The sequence below is a fragment of the Carex rostrata genome, chromosome 6, assembly GCF_964058835.1.
Source record: "Carex rostrata chromosome 6, lpCarRost1.2, whole genome shotgun sequence".
NCBI classification, from domain to species: Eukaryota; Viridiplantae; Streptophyta; class Magnoliopsida; order Poales; family Cyperaceae; genus Carex; species Carex rostrata.
This window is the reverse complement of record NC_135923.1, coordinates 5,801,711-5,816,406: the sequence shown is the minus strand read 5'-3', so window position 1 is coordinate 5,816,406 and position 14,696 is coordinate 5,801,711. Positions and strand designations below refer to the sequence as shown.

At 33.8% G+C, this 14,696-nt stretch overlaps 1 long non-coding RNA gene across 4 annotated transcripts; it reads left to right on the top strand.

Annotated features, from left to right (window-relative positions):
• The first annotated feature begins 380 nt into the window (after nucleotides 1–380).
• LOC144556198 (uncharacterized) lies at nucleotides 381–4,333 on the top strand. Of its 4 annotated transcripts, XR_013512225.1 has the most exons (4): nucleotides 381–684; nucleotides 1,474–1,617; nucleotides 2,463–2,522; nucleotides 4,051–4,333. It is a non-coding gene; the product is annotated as an uncharacterized LOC144556198 (long non-coding RNA). The 4 variants fall into 4 exon arrangements; XR_013512226.1 differs by having other exon boundaries at nucleotides 1,482–1,617; nucleotides 2,463–4,333; XR_013512223.1 differs by having other exon boundaries at nucleotides 2,463–4,333.
• The last annotated feature ends 10,363 nt before the right edge of the window (nucleotides 4,334–14,696 follow it).

The following is a 14,696-nucleotide window of genomic DNA, read 5'->3' as shown; positions in this document are numbered from 1 at the left end:
AGACTCATCTGCTAGTTTCAAGTTATACATCCTTAATTTTCAAGAATTTGTATCCTCTGCATTAACTCAAAAGAGAATTTTTTAAGTTAATGAATCCTGACCATTCAATCTGTTTTAAGATTCGTGCATACTAGATCCGCACTAATATTAAAGAGCACCCTATATCATAAGCAGAAACTGAATTGGCTCCGTTTAAAATCAGACGGTCGAGATTCATTAACTCAAAATATTCTTTTTTGAGTTAATGCAGAGGATACGCATTCAATTTTCAATGAGTTCTGACCTCAGCAATGAACAGTACCACTTCACCTCCCAACTATCTGATTTGATTTCCGTGGATGAGATTGTTTTAAGGTGATGATTCCTCCCGTCATCTCCAAACCACCGCTCGTATTCGTTTGGTTCCACGATTTTGCCAAAAAAAAAAAACTGTCGCTCAGAAATCTGCATGTGATCCATCTCCGCGATCGCCACGTTGTCAAATCCCCGCTACATGGCTCCCCTCCCGTGCTTCGTGCCTTCCCCTATTCTCTCTTGGTCGGTGCTATTCCCCTTTTGCTTACTAAGTGTGCTCTCCTTCTTCACTACCAATTGCTAACCTGTGTTCACTGACCTTCGACTCCTATTTCCTTTCCCTCCATTCTGCACCACTGCTACACCCTTTTTTTCACTTCTATTTCACTGGTATGATTTGTTCAACTGCTAGATTATATTTCATTTTTTTTTCTTCCTATAAATTCCACATGAATGATTTAGCAACCAGGATGATTCAGTTCTAAAAAAAAGTCAACCAAGTACTAAAAAAATTGCAACCAGAATGATCGATGAAGTACTCATAAGATTTTATTTCCCTTTTTTCACTTTGCTCTTTGATCGATCGAGTACTAAAAAATTGCAACCAGGATGATTCAGCAATAGTTTAATTTTCAAGAGGGAAAAAAAGTCAGTCGAAAACCCAGGTTGCTTTGCCATTTCTCCACGTACTATTGGATCAGGGCAGCAAAGTCAACATTTTTCCCTCATTTTTCGCATCCTTTGTTCCCGACTGGTAACCTTTCAACATTTTCAAAAGAACCCCTAAAAGTTCTTAAGAGGTTGCAAAGTGGTCCTTCCCTCTTTCAACATTTGCAAAAAGTATCCTAGCTTTGTTCGACAAATATAGCATTGTACAGTTCCTTGATAACTTAAGGGTTGTTTTGCAAATTTCAAGGGTCAATAAATCTCACATAGGTTCAGAGTGAAGTAACTTGTAATCAGAAAGTGTATGTGTCAATCTCTGAATACATAATTATTTGTATACGAATTACAAAGTTTAACACCACTCAGTCTTTAAGTTTGTGTAGTGGTCTTTGTTTTGTTGGTTTGTACAAAGGGAATAAAAAGGCAAACTATACATTTGTTAGTGCAAAATTATGGAAAGAAATTCATGAAATTTGTTTAGAAATGCTAATAGTTATTTCTGTGAATGGTCAGATGGTCAGATACGAGGGTGAACTCCCTTTAAAGTAAAGAAAGAAGCGGGTTCAGAAATTGGCAAGTTTACTATAGTTGACCGATAAAGCTCGACATATTGAGAACATGGCAGGTGCGACCGATAGATCTTATTTTAAGGAGGAGGTAAGTCATTCATGGACTAATTCTGACCTTATCAAAGAATTCAACATAAGATTGGTATGACTTCTAAATTGGTATTCCTTATACATATATCTTTTACCAAATTGCCCGATTGCTGATTCACTGCACCTACCTCTCCCAATCACACTGGAATGCTCGCTTGGCCGCCACAGTAAGTACCGTAAAAGAGCTACTTTTCTGATTACTGCTAACAATCAATCAAACCATTTGGGTCATTTTTTAAAGAGTCAAAATTATGCATCAGCTTGATTTTAGAATTCATCATGTAATGGCCAATAATTTGTAGAGCCAGTTACTAATGAGTAGGCTTAGTCTAAATCAAGCTGATATAAACTTTTAATAAGTGTAATTCATGTCCATCTAATTCTACTATTTAGTTTCTACCAGTAGCACAATTGGTTTCCTTAGTGTTAATCAGTAGCATAAAAAGAAAGTGAAAGTGAAAGTTGCTCTAGCAAAAGCAATTTATTTTCTATTTTTTGGGGGAATTTCATGTACACCCCTCAATAACTTTGAAATCACCTAATATATTCCTCTAAATTTCATAATACCATATTTATCCTTCTAGATTTCAAAAACTCACAAGAACTAACTTTTCCAAGAATGCTTATGAGTGGAATCCAGAATCTAGTAGTATCTTTGATAAATAAATATGGAATTACCAACCTTTTTGGAAAAAAGCTTCTGATACTTCTAGTTGATATGCGTAGTATGTTATTGGCTATAGATCCAATATCAAAGGGGCAGAGTTGGAAACTTGGAATGATCAATGAATCATTGGTCTTACTGATTATTTGACCGCATTATTTTTGCTCTTATTTTCGCAGGCCTTAGAATATTATTGGTGTTGTCATTTCTTCGGCTTATTCCTTCTTACTCAACTTCAGGTTCGTAACTGTCATCATTCCTCTCAAAGTCTTTCAGTAACATATAAAAAAAGAACATTTATATTCATAAACCAATGTCCAAATTAGAAACAAATTTGAAATTTTATTGGTTGCTTATCAAAGGACAACAAATCAGCCTCATGCAATTTGGCAAATCAGCAAGTAGCTTCTCTATTTTTACATTGAACATAAAACTGGTCCCAAACAGTTGGTACTTGTCCCTGGAAATATTATTCAAAATATAAAAGTGAAAATTACATAAAAAATGATGGGTCTTGACTGTAAAAGTTTTAAGGATACCTAGCCTGTGCTCTGGTGCAGACAGAGCATGCTCAATCAGTTCATTTGAATATGAACAGATCAGTTTCCCGCTTGAGATATCTGTACATAAGTCTTCAAATAGGCTGGGTTTTAAGTGGTACTAGCATGCAGGAAATTATAAGAAAATAGAGAATTATCGGTACTAACTTAAGTAGTGTATAGAGAATTATTAGTGTCAGTTCACTTGTATAATTGAAGTCTGATTAAGTCTATTTCACCAAAAATAAAAAAGAACTCAATTGTAAATAGGGATGTATACTTCAGAGGGCATTGCAACCTTCTTTCTCTATTTGCAACATAGTTATGAAAGTTGAATTCACCAAACAAATGAGGCAAGGAATTGTATCGATACATGCAATGCATAGAAGAACCATGTCAAAGTCTAAAGAAGGATGGTGTTCGGTGAAGTAATACACTCTATTAGAGTCCTAATTTGTTCAAGTACTATACTTAAATAACCTATTAACATTGATCAAGTACTATGCTGGTAAAACAGACTGCTTGAAGATGAAGATTTTGTGTGTCGATAGTTAGATTGTTGAACCAAATAGCGCTGATTGTATTAACAAAAAAACTGACACACTGTACTGTCAGCTGTTTTTGTCTTCCTATCAGAAGCAAGGAAAACAAGCAGTTCAAAAGCTTACTTTATTTTGGATAAATTTACCCCTCCAATAGGTATACTGGAGAGTGAACGTAAGTTGTTCAGGTCCGGTCAAAAATTGGTCATCTCAAATACTTAAATTAATTGTACTGTAAAGTGTAAACAATGCACAGTGGCTTTATGTTCACAATTATTTCAATTACTGACAAACAACAAAGTCAAAATTGCATTTACAAATAAGATTTCCAATTAAGACAAGCAACTAAATTGACCTGTAGTCATTTTAGCATGTTAGTATTAAGTGCCCACTTATATGGAAAAATAATAAAAATAAATAAAAGGGAAGGAATAAAATAAAAACCTAAATAACAAGAAAATCAATTTGAGATACTGGTAAACCATTCCTTAGCTGAAGTTTTGCCAGAAACAGAGTCAATGTAGGCCTAGTGCAGCTCTGGAATGGTTTTCTCATATGGAAGAACAATATTCTCAAGAAACTACTTCTCATTTGGTCTTTTCAGCTTATATGTCTTAAGACCTATTGCATTGCTTGAAAAATAGTTCTCTATATTTACCTCACATAGCACAAATTATTTCATTTAGGGTCGTAGTTGATGGGAAGATTTAGCAGGTGTGGATCAAAGGAACACTGGCTCTTTGATAAAATTATTTTCCCCCGGCTAACCTAGAAAGAGTGCTTCAAAATTCCACTATTTATTATATTTCTTCACGTTTGATTTGTAGCCCTTAAAAATGATTACCAATCCTTAAACCTGAGCCACTTATTATCATTTATGTTAAAAAGTGGTTGTCATATTGAATGGAATGTATGGAGTATGGGCTAAGTACCGGTTGCAAATTACAGGTTTGATATTTCTCTGTTGTATCCAATGCCAGTATTTCAACAATACCCACATTCATGTTATTAACCACTATTTATCTCTTAATTGGTAAAAACTTTGATTAATTACAACTATTGGAGGTATATAACTCCAATAACAGTTGTGTACTGGTTGTTGGGTTTCGGAGGTGCCAAAACTGGTTTAGGCTTAAGTTGCGAAAAAACCGTAAAACAAAAATTTTACTTCTAACTCAAGTCTTGGATTAAAATGATATGCCGAAAAGACCACCGAGAAGGTTCATCCCCAGTCTTTCATTGCAAGGACCTTTTAATCCTTTGTAAGGTTTAAACGAGGTATGTCAGGAAACTTTCCAAGGCGGTCCACCTTTAATATTCTTTTGGCATCAAAACTCAATTTAATCCTTTTACAGATCTACTCTTTGATTGATTTCTAAAACATTAATCTACTTACCTATTTAAATAGATTAATATATCATTTATACCTTTGTTTCCAAATTACAATTGGAATGCAGACCGAACGAGAAGAGCGACTCCGGGAATGATTCGTTTCGGAGCACCAGACGTCTAGTGCCTCTATCGGTTATCCACTATGACTAACCGGAGAGTGGTTTATTTCTTTTGCCAGAAATACTATAAACCACGGGATTCTGCAAAAACACTATAAATCGAGAAAAGACAAAAACACGTAAACACGAACTTGCAGTTATTCAGATTCACTAATAAGCAAAATTGAAATACCGCAAAATTCAAAAAAACACTATTCACCGATCCCATAAATATTCTTCTCAACAACCTGACATATTATATGTGGATTACGTATAACTTTCGTTTCTAACTGAAACACTATTCACGAAAGAAAACCGAGAAAGAAAGGAAATAGATTACCGAATCGATTCGGTATCTCAGAAAATTAGTGATCTTCTCTCTACCCCCACCCCTCTATTTATAGGCATTTGAGGAGGTTTGACCAATGACCAAAATACCCCCAAAGTTCGGCCTATTTACAATAATGCCATGAAGGTGTTCAATTTGGTTTTGTGCACTTTGGTTGGATAAGATCAATGACATGTCATGTGGATAAGGATGACATGTGAAAAGACCAAAATGCCCTCAGTCCAAATTCAATTAATATCCATATAATTATTCTGAACAATTATATTTCTTGCGGTTGTTATTTCGGTAACTTTTATACAACGTGTTGATACGTCCAAAGGGTATGGTAAAAAGTTTCAGTACAATTATATGTACCTTTTATCCCTAAATACACTTTTTGCTTCAGATTGCAAGTATACAATCCTACCGTGTAGTATATTGTCGGGTATCGATCCACAGGGAGTGTGTTTAATTACTATACTAAAACTTTAGTAATAAATTTCAGAAAAATATAATAAAGTAAAGTGCAATAAAAGTAAATGGGGGGTTTGTTCTAACAATTCCTAGTTTTGGGTTCAATACTCGAGAGAGAGAAATTTTAAAACAATAAAAGTAAATTGAGGAAATAAAGATTGATTTATTTTCTAGTTTGAGAAGATCTAGGGGCATTCGGTCTACAATCCCTTGCTAACTCTATCTATTCAGTATTTGTTTAAGTTCATGTATGATTTGATGAGGTTTCTAACCTAATATGTTATTAAGGGTCACTTTCGTGAATTAATAACGTGTCTAAGTAATTCGAACTTCACGATTAAGTCCTTCATCCTAGCTACCTAGACCATATGCTCTTGTTAGTCTCTCCTCTCCTCAAATATTGATATTTCACGATTAAGTCCTTCATACCAATACCCGATTCGATTTGAGATGTCCTAATTAGGGTTTGCCTTCACGGTTAGGTCTTTCACCAAATTCCTAACCTTAATTTCTGTAGTTCCGGCTTAGATTACAAATTGGTTAGATCCTAATCCAAACCTAGGGTATTTGCATTCATAATTTAGTACTCTCCTCTCATCCTAGCAATATTGGTTCTTTCGAATCCAACACGGGACTACTGCGATTTCAAGTACTAACTATGTAATTAACACAAATGATAAATCACAGAAATTAATATCAAATCTCATAAAACAATCATAACAAAAACAAATAACCGAATAAGATACAATTAAACAAATTCATGCATTGACCTAAACCCCTAGAGAAAGAACTACTCCCTCATGGAGAGATCCATTACAAAAAGTTGGCGAAGTAAGAAGAAATGAAATAAAGAAATGATTACACCCTTTATTAAATCAAGAACCTCTATCTTGCCGAACTCTTGCTCAGGAAACCCTCATTCTCCTTGCTTGTAAGCTTTCCTTACTTCAGAATTTATCGCTAAGTATTGTGTGTGTGGAGAGAGAGAATGAGATGATGGATTGATGTCTGTTGTATGGAAATGAACCTCCTCTTTTATAGCCAAGGATCATGCCCAATTAAGAGTCTAGGAAGTGGAGTTAGTGGGTGCTATATTTGGATTGTTTCTCAGGATGCCTTGTCCACATGTGGCTGTTAAAACGCGTCCATGATGCGCCAAAAATAGAAAAACTGTCAAAAGCGTGAAATTTTGGCTTTCTGCGGGTCCAGTGCGGATGCTCTGGGCCGCACTACGTATGGTCTCACCCGCACTGGAAGAAATTTGATATTTTTAGTTTCTCATGTTGTAGATATTCTCGCTAGCTTTCCAAAAAGTGATCACAAGCCTTAATCGGAGTTACGAGTCAAAAGTTATGGTCGTTTTAAGTTCAGACTCTATTTTTGGCTGACTGCTACAGTGCGTCCGCACTGACATCCGCACTACTACAGTACCATATGCTACAGTGCGTCCGCGCTGTGCTCGGACTTTTTCTGTGCGGCTGCATCGACATCCGTGCATCCGCACGGATTTTGATGTATAGCTTATTGTACATTTTTAAAATTGGCGTGCGTCCAGAAATCTATCTAAGTACTTATTGCAGCCATATCGCAAACCGTGTGTCCACACTGAGCATTTTTCTTCATTTCCTGCAAGTTAAAACCAAGCAAACACAGTAATTTGATTCTAGGTGTATTATATTCACTTTATATTCAAAATACAAGATATTTGATGTTATTTTGTGATAAAAATCAAATTAAATATGTATATAATTTAGGCCTATCACGTGTCGTGCACGTTTATAAATTAACCGTTTGTTTCTGCTTGTCATCTTATATGACATTTATAATTTAATTATAACATGTATAATTAATTATAACCATCTTAATATTAATTATAATTAATCAATAAGATTCTTCGATTAGCTCCTATATGGTGTGACCCAATAGGATCTGTGTTATATTGGTAAATAGAATTAAAATTGTTTTAACTTCTATAATCATAGAAGACATCTGATATCTGCACTATGACCATCCAATTACACAAATGATGTTGTACTGTACAATACCACAATCCAATAAACTATTTTACTCGTGTTAATTATTTTGTCTCATAGCTATCAGATCAGTTTCAAGGTAGGTGTGTGTCATCCTTGCAAACTTAATCTTTTCTTGATCTTGAGCAGATTATCAAATATAATTACTCTTGTAATTATACCGCTAGCAGATAATCTTACTCTACCAAGGGGCCCAGTGATGCTATAACTTGTATAGAGATACGAGTGACAATAATACTTTTGGTAAACCATCACTATCTCAGCTAAGCTATGTGTACCGAAGAGCTACCGTTATGAATGTGTTTGATATCTCCATATTATATCTAAATACAGCCCTGATTTACACTAAAACCTGTGCTTTAAAGCCTATAAATGTGGACTTTTACTTTGAAATGTGGTACTGCTATGCTTTGTTTGGTATTTTCCAGGAAAAAAGGGTGAAAAACTGGATCTGACTACTTTTCATACGGCCCGTATGACATTCTGTACGGACCGTACAAGATCTGCCCAACCACACAGAAGGTTCCACAAAAAAGGCACAAAGTCTCCAAGACAAAGCACAGGCATACGGCCCGTACACATATTCATACGGGCCGTACGACGCTAATTTGGAAAATCCAGCTGGAATCTGAAATGAGCATAATTTAAAGAGGCCGAAAAGGAAGCCTCTGGAGGCGTGATCTGGGGCATTAAAGGAGATATTCCACACCAGAAAAAGGGGGATTTGGCAATTGAATCTAGACAATCTTTCCTAGAGCAAAAACAAGAGAAGGAAAAGAGGAAGAGAGGTGAAGAACGCGAGTTTGCAACGGACCTTCGGATTTTCCACTGTTTTGTCATGAACTCTTTCATTTCTTGTTATTTGTGTTATCTTGTGAACATGAGTCGCTAATTTACTTTGTTTCTAGGGCTAAGATGTAGTTTCTAGTTTGGCTTTGTTTGCATGCTACTTGGGTTTTGTGTTGAATGCTTTGTTTTTACTTTGTTGCGTAGTATTTTGATTGCTTTATTTGTGCTTGCTTGAATTGATTAGTCATCCCGTTAGATGAATGCGCACATCTAAGTGTTAGGAGTCAAGTCTATGGCATTTAATTCAACCGAAAAAGTATATGAAGTAGGGTGAAACCAAGGAGTACCCGAAAGGTGAAACTTTCCTTGAGGCGAAAGTCCTTGGATACTTTTAGTAAACCAACAAGTAACTTGGATAAATTAGGCCAAAATGCGAAAGTTGAGGTTTAACGCATCTAAGAGGGAAGTATTTGACTCCGGTAATCGGGTACTAGGCCAAAATGCGAAAGTTGAGGTTAGGTATCTAGATCTGGTCGATAGAAACCCTAAACATTAGCATCAACGCATTAAACAGTAGCTGCAGCATTAACTCGGGGTCCCCTACGGGCCGTATGCCTCGGGGTTGAACAGAAATGAAATCTGAACCCTGGAAACGCCTTTTTATTAATTGAAAACAACTTTAATTCTCTTTATTGTCTTTTAAACTTGTCATAAATCATTAGAATTGTTAGAACCGAACCAAACTAATTTCTTTCACTTCTAGAATCTCAAGTAATTTTAAGACGAGTCCGGTCATTTTCTTCCGTCCCTGTGGATCGATACCTGAGCATACTCATCGATAGGATAGTACACTTGCTATCTGATTTGACAGAGTATAACAAAGGTTTAAAAGGTATAGCTTGCTATATCGAAACTTTGTAAGTATATATTCTGTGCGAACAGTGTTTTACCAACAGCATAAGATAACAATTATACATACACATCTCTTAGTAGGAAAGATGAATACCTCATACTTTAGAACTTAACACTGAATGAAAACATTAATGACACGAACACAATTCCATTCAATGTTTCATTCGGGGTCTGTCAAATACCATGTTCCTGGAACATGTATTTATGTGATTAAAATGACATCTCTTGTCAAATGGTTTGTAAAACTTAACCATCTTTAATCCACATACTAACCTTGTAACAGTTAATTAGTGTTCATGCTAATTACCCCGGTTAGAGACTTTTAAGAATATATATCATCTATATTATGAAGTTTCACAATTTCAGTTATTAACTCTAGTCAGTAAAAGAAATGATTCATAAATGCAATAATACTTAAGGCAACAAAATGACAGTTTATTAATCACTCAATTCATGAACAAAATATATATGATAAAATTATCGTATTATTGACTTCTAGATTATTACAAAATAACACTGGTATGTGTATGCAATTAAAATGGTAATGTACCCACATATAAACTATGTGAACTGAGCTAATAATAGTCTTTCTAACAACATAAATTCAAAAAATATATCCTCAAATAGGCACAATACCATATGAAAAAAGTCAAAATAAAAAATAAATGTCTTTCCTTGCAGGTTGACCTCCATTAGTAGTAGTTCTACAAAATAGAAGAAAAAATGCAGTTAGGTCATTTGAATCCCTCTTTGTTAGATTAGTCAATGGAGTTTATCGATCTTTCTAATTCATACAGATTGGAAATGATTTCATATTTTGTTATGAAAATGAAAATCACCACTCTCATACTCGAATGCAACTGACGTTATTATTCCCTTTATTATTTTCATTTAGCTCCACTCTTCCATTGTGATTGTATATATGTACATAGAAATAATTACAGATCAATAGATGAATTTCTGCAAGTTTAATTTTTTTGAATTTCAATTTAATCTGCAATTAGATATCTATTACATCGTTCACTGTAATGGAGCCAATACGTTAGAAGAATTCCTACCAATTGTGGTCCGGTCTACAGATATCCGACAACCCTCCATCCTATTACAGTACCTTTTGAGTAGTTCTATCTTATTCAAGTGTTCTACTGCAATGTGAGACTCTTAAGGAAAAAATAATTATGTGGTTGCTTAATTATCGTATTCAGTGTTTCATTTGTAAATTATCAAAATCTTTCTCAATGAAATTTCTCCCTAAAACCTCTTCCATCACCTTCAGAAAATAGCTGAAAATAGTTGTAATTTTTGCAAGTTCAAATTGGAATGTCCATAATTGTTAAACATCTTGTCCCGTCATTTTGCTACATATTGCTAATAAGTTAAAAAATGAAGTTCAACTGGATTTTTTTTTGAGACAGAAGTTCAACTGAATTACATCAGCACAATCTAACTCGGTGAAATTATAGTTCAATCCAAATTACAAACATCTAGTGGCAGCTGAACAATGCTCTATAAGGAAGACATTGAATAAGCTCCAAGTAATGCTACCACAATACCACATACACAAACCATTGCCAGAAAGAAAAATCATTTCCATTATTGCTTCTACCAACATGCCTCTGAATTCTCACAAATTTGCTATTCGGCAAAGAAGCTCTTCCAAGTTAGTCTAAGTGAATTAACTCACACACGCTAAGCACAAGTACTACATTTATTTCCCACCCATTTGGATCATGTTTACGTTTTGATATTTTGGGTCAGTAAAGACCGAACACCTACCTTAGAAAAAATCGGCGAAAAAATAAAAGACAACATATTTAACATAATAACATACCAGTTGCGGCGTAGCCGCAACCGAGGTGACTAGTTCAATTTAAAATTTAAAGCTGCTGGCTTTCTTCAATAGAAGGGAAGAGTTGTACTCTAATTTTCTGATAGGTTCTTTGTACTATTTTCAAGATCAGTGAAGATATCGCAGAGTACGATTTTTATCAATGAAAGTTCTTCCAAAAGCATATAACTATCCGGGCATTTGTTCTTACAAGTTGTCAGTCATTCTAGCCCGTATATTATCTAATTATCAATGAATTCACACGGACAATGAGAGAAAACAATGAACACACTGATTGTTGAAGATATCTAAGATTTAAGAGTTTGGACTTTAGATTGAATATCAAATGTAGAAAGAACTAAAACGGTAACATATACTGTTATTATCATAAATAAAAATAATAATACAAACAGTTATATTTGAGTCTTGTAATTATAAATAGGGACTTCTTTTTGTAATAAAAATTATATCAAATATATAAATATAATTAACCATTATACCGTGTCAGTAATTTCCGCATAAAAACAACACTAATCAATGATAACAAGAAGAACATTTCTCTCTCTTTTTTTTTCTTTTGAAATTAATTTTCCAAAGACACATAAAAAAAAACACTTACATAAGTTACGAAAATTTTGGCAAAATTGGACATGAACGTACGAAAGTATGAGTCTGATAATAAAGACGTAAATGAAGGAACAAAATCAAAAGATATGACCAAAGCATACCGTCAATTCTTTCTTTAGACAAGTTTTATTGCTAATTTGCAATCGTATATTCGCATTAATAATGAAATGGAACTATAGTTAGTGAAGTTCACAAAACTAATATATAAATTCTAGTTCAATTAACTTGTATTTGATATAGTGACAAAAACAATATTTTCATGCAAATATTTGTAGGTTTCAAATTTATTTGAACTTTTTTATAAATATTAAATAGCTAATAGTTTAAAATTAATTTGTCTTACTAAAAATAATTTAGTTCAGACTTTAAAGTCTTTCCATTACATGTCAACTAAAATGTCAGAATAAATAGTGATAAGAATTGAAATTAATTAAATAGCACTCCGAATAATCAACCAGGACAGCAAAGAAAAATTTGGTTGGACAAATCCCACTTTTTTTTTTGTCATCAGTAATGTGAAAAAGAAAATCACGCAAAATAAGATCCCAAATAATTTTGTTTTATTATAATTTAGATCGTTCTTGTAATCTTGCTCAAAACTTTATGTTTCAGTTATATTTTGTTTCCACATTAAACAAAAATGAAAAGACTCATAGCTTCTAGTTAGACTTCTGGGTCGCTAGGGGTGTTAAAAAAAAAGCTCATAGTTTGTGCTTCGATTGAGTTCGATTCCAAAAAGAATTCGGTTCGAAATGAATCAAACCAGCTTGGTTCTAAAACGAATCAAATCTAGTTTGGTTCAAAATTGGTTTGAATCGAACTCGAATTGAGTTTGATTCAGTTCGAAACTCTTCTTTTTAGTTTTAAACCTTGTTTCAATTTCAAACCAGTTCGGATCGAAATTGGTTCGAATAGCACCAAATCAAATTCGAACTATTCTTTTCATTTCGAAATCCTACTTCAATTTCGAACCAGTTCAGTTTGAAATTTGTTCGAACTCAAAATCAAACTGAGCTAAATTTGATTCGATTGCGGCTGTATACGAAGAAATACAATAAATCATATAATAAACCATGTATCAACAAAGGATGCTTTGTTGTTTGCTCTTCCTTTCAGTTTGTTTTGTTGCCGAAGGTAACACACCCCTGATGCAATCAGACGCCGGCAGGGGCGGAGCCAGAGTTTTAACCAATGGGGGTCAAAACACATACTAAAAAAAAAAATTCAGTGGGGTCCCACAATGAAGGGTAAGTCAGTTGAAAAGAAATTGAGAGTGGAAGCTAGAGAGAGAGTTTCACGTGAAGAGGTACTTGAATTCTCATCTTTTTCGAGAGAAAACACTACAAGTCTCCATATTGCACACATATTAAATAGTTAGTTTGTTCTCTTAAAAAAAAGGAGGTCAAGTATATAAATTTTTAACAAAAGTATGGGGGTCAATTTAAAATACCCATAACATTTACACTAAAATATATAACAAATACATTCTTAGTAATTAAATTTTGAAAAAAATTGGGGGTCAATTGACCCCCATTGTCTTCAATTGAATCCGCCTCTGGACGCCGGTGCTCTGCGCAAGCCAAGACTGAGAAACACGACCAAATGTAACAACCAGCTACAAAATAATCAAAACGACAGCGCCAGTTCAATTTTTTCACCAATTAGGTAACTGGGGGCTTTTCAGACAGGTCAGAGAGGAAGAGAAACAAGTAATTAATGTGACTTAATATATAGTTCTAAACAGAGATGTCAAACTTCTGAATTAAGAGAGTCAATCATATAAAATTTTCATTGTTTACGGTTTTTAGTTTTAAAAAATATATAAAATTTTCATGTTAAGAATGATTATTAATATAAAGTACTTATGAAATTTTATTCTAAATTATATAAAAAATTATATGTAAATGAAACAAAATTCAAAAAAAGTAGGGGACAATTGATCCTCATTCATCTAAGCTCCATCTGCCTCTGGTTCTAAACTAATTTAATTATTGAGTTAAGATTTTTGTTCAGAGGACTTTGAGCAAAATTAAACTGTCTGATTTATTTCAAAATTTACACCAACGGTTTAAATTTACTAAGTTCCAAAGTCGTTCGCATGAATCAATACACAAATCAGACAGTTTAGACTTGTCTTCAAATGATATTAATTTGTTCAAAGCCTTTTCCACAAAATCCGTTCCACACAATTAATTAAATTAAAAATATGATTCTTAGACCTTAGTTCTTGTAATAACATGTTTGATATAAGCAAACGGTAATACTTGTCTACGTTTATTTAATTATTTTATTTTCCGGACTCTGTCTCAACAGACTTAAAATAATGCTCCAACATGACTCAATATATGTTGATTTTTTTTTTTCCCAATTTTCTAATGTGAAGGTTTATAAAGATTAAATTACTACTCCAAAAATGCCACGTAGTATAAAAGCAAGGGCAAATGTCCAAACTTTTAACAAGTCTGAGTCAGAGACTCAGAGTCAATGTTGAAAATCTATCACAGTATTATATATTATGAATTTTGTCCGTCAATAACAGAGAGAATAGAATAACAAGCCCAAAACAAATTCAACGGTCCAGTCTAAATCACAAATCAACGAGGCTGATTAGCATCTCCGAAACTTGCACAGTACATATCCACGATTTAATTCAGTAACATTTTTTTTTTTTTGTAACAAGGTTCAGACTTAATTTTAGTTGTGTTTAGCATCACCACCACAAATATCAGTTGCACGCGTAGACTATTCATATCCATTGATTCAATTACAGGAGAAAATGTAAACAAAATATTCGACAAAAAGTTTTTTCACAAAACCGCGTTCAATTTGTTCCATGAAATCTCAAGAAAAA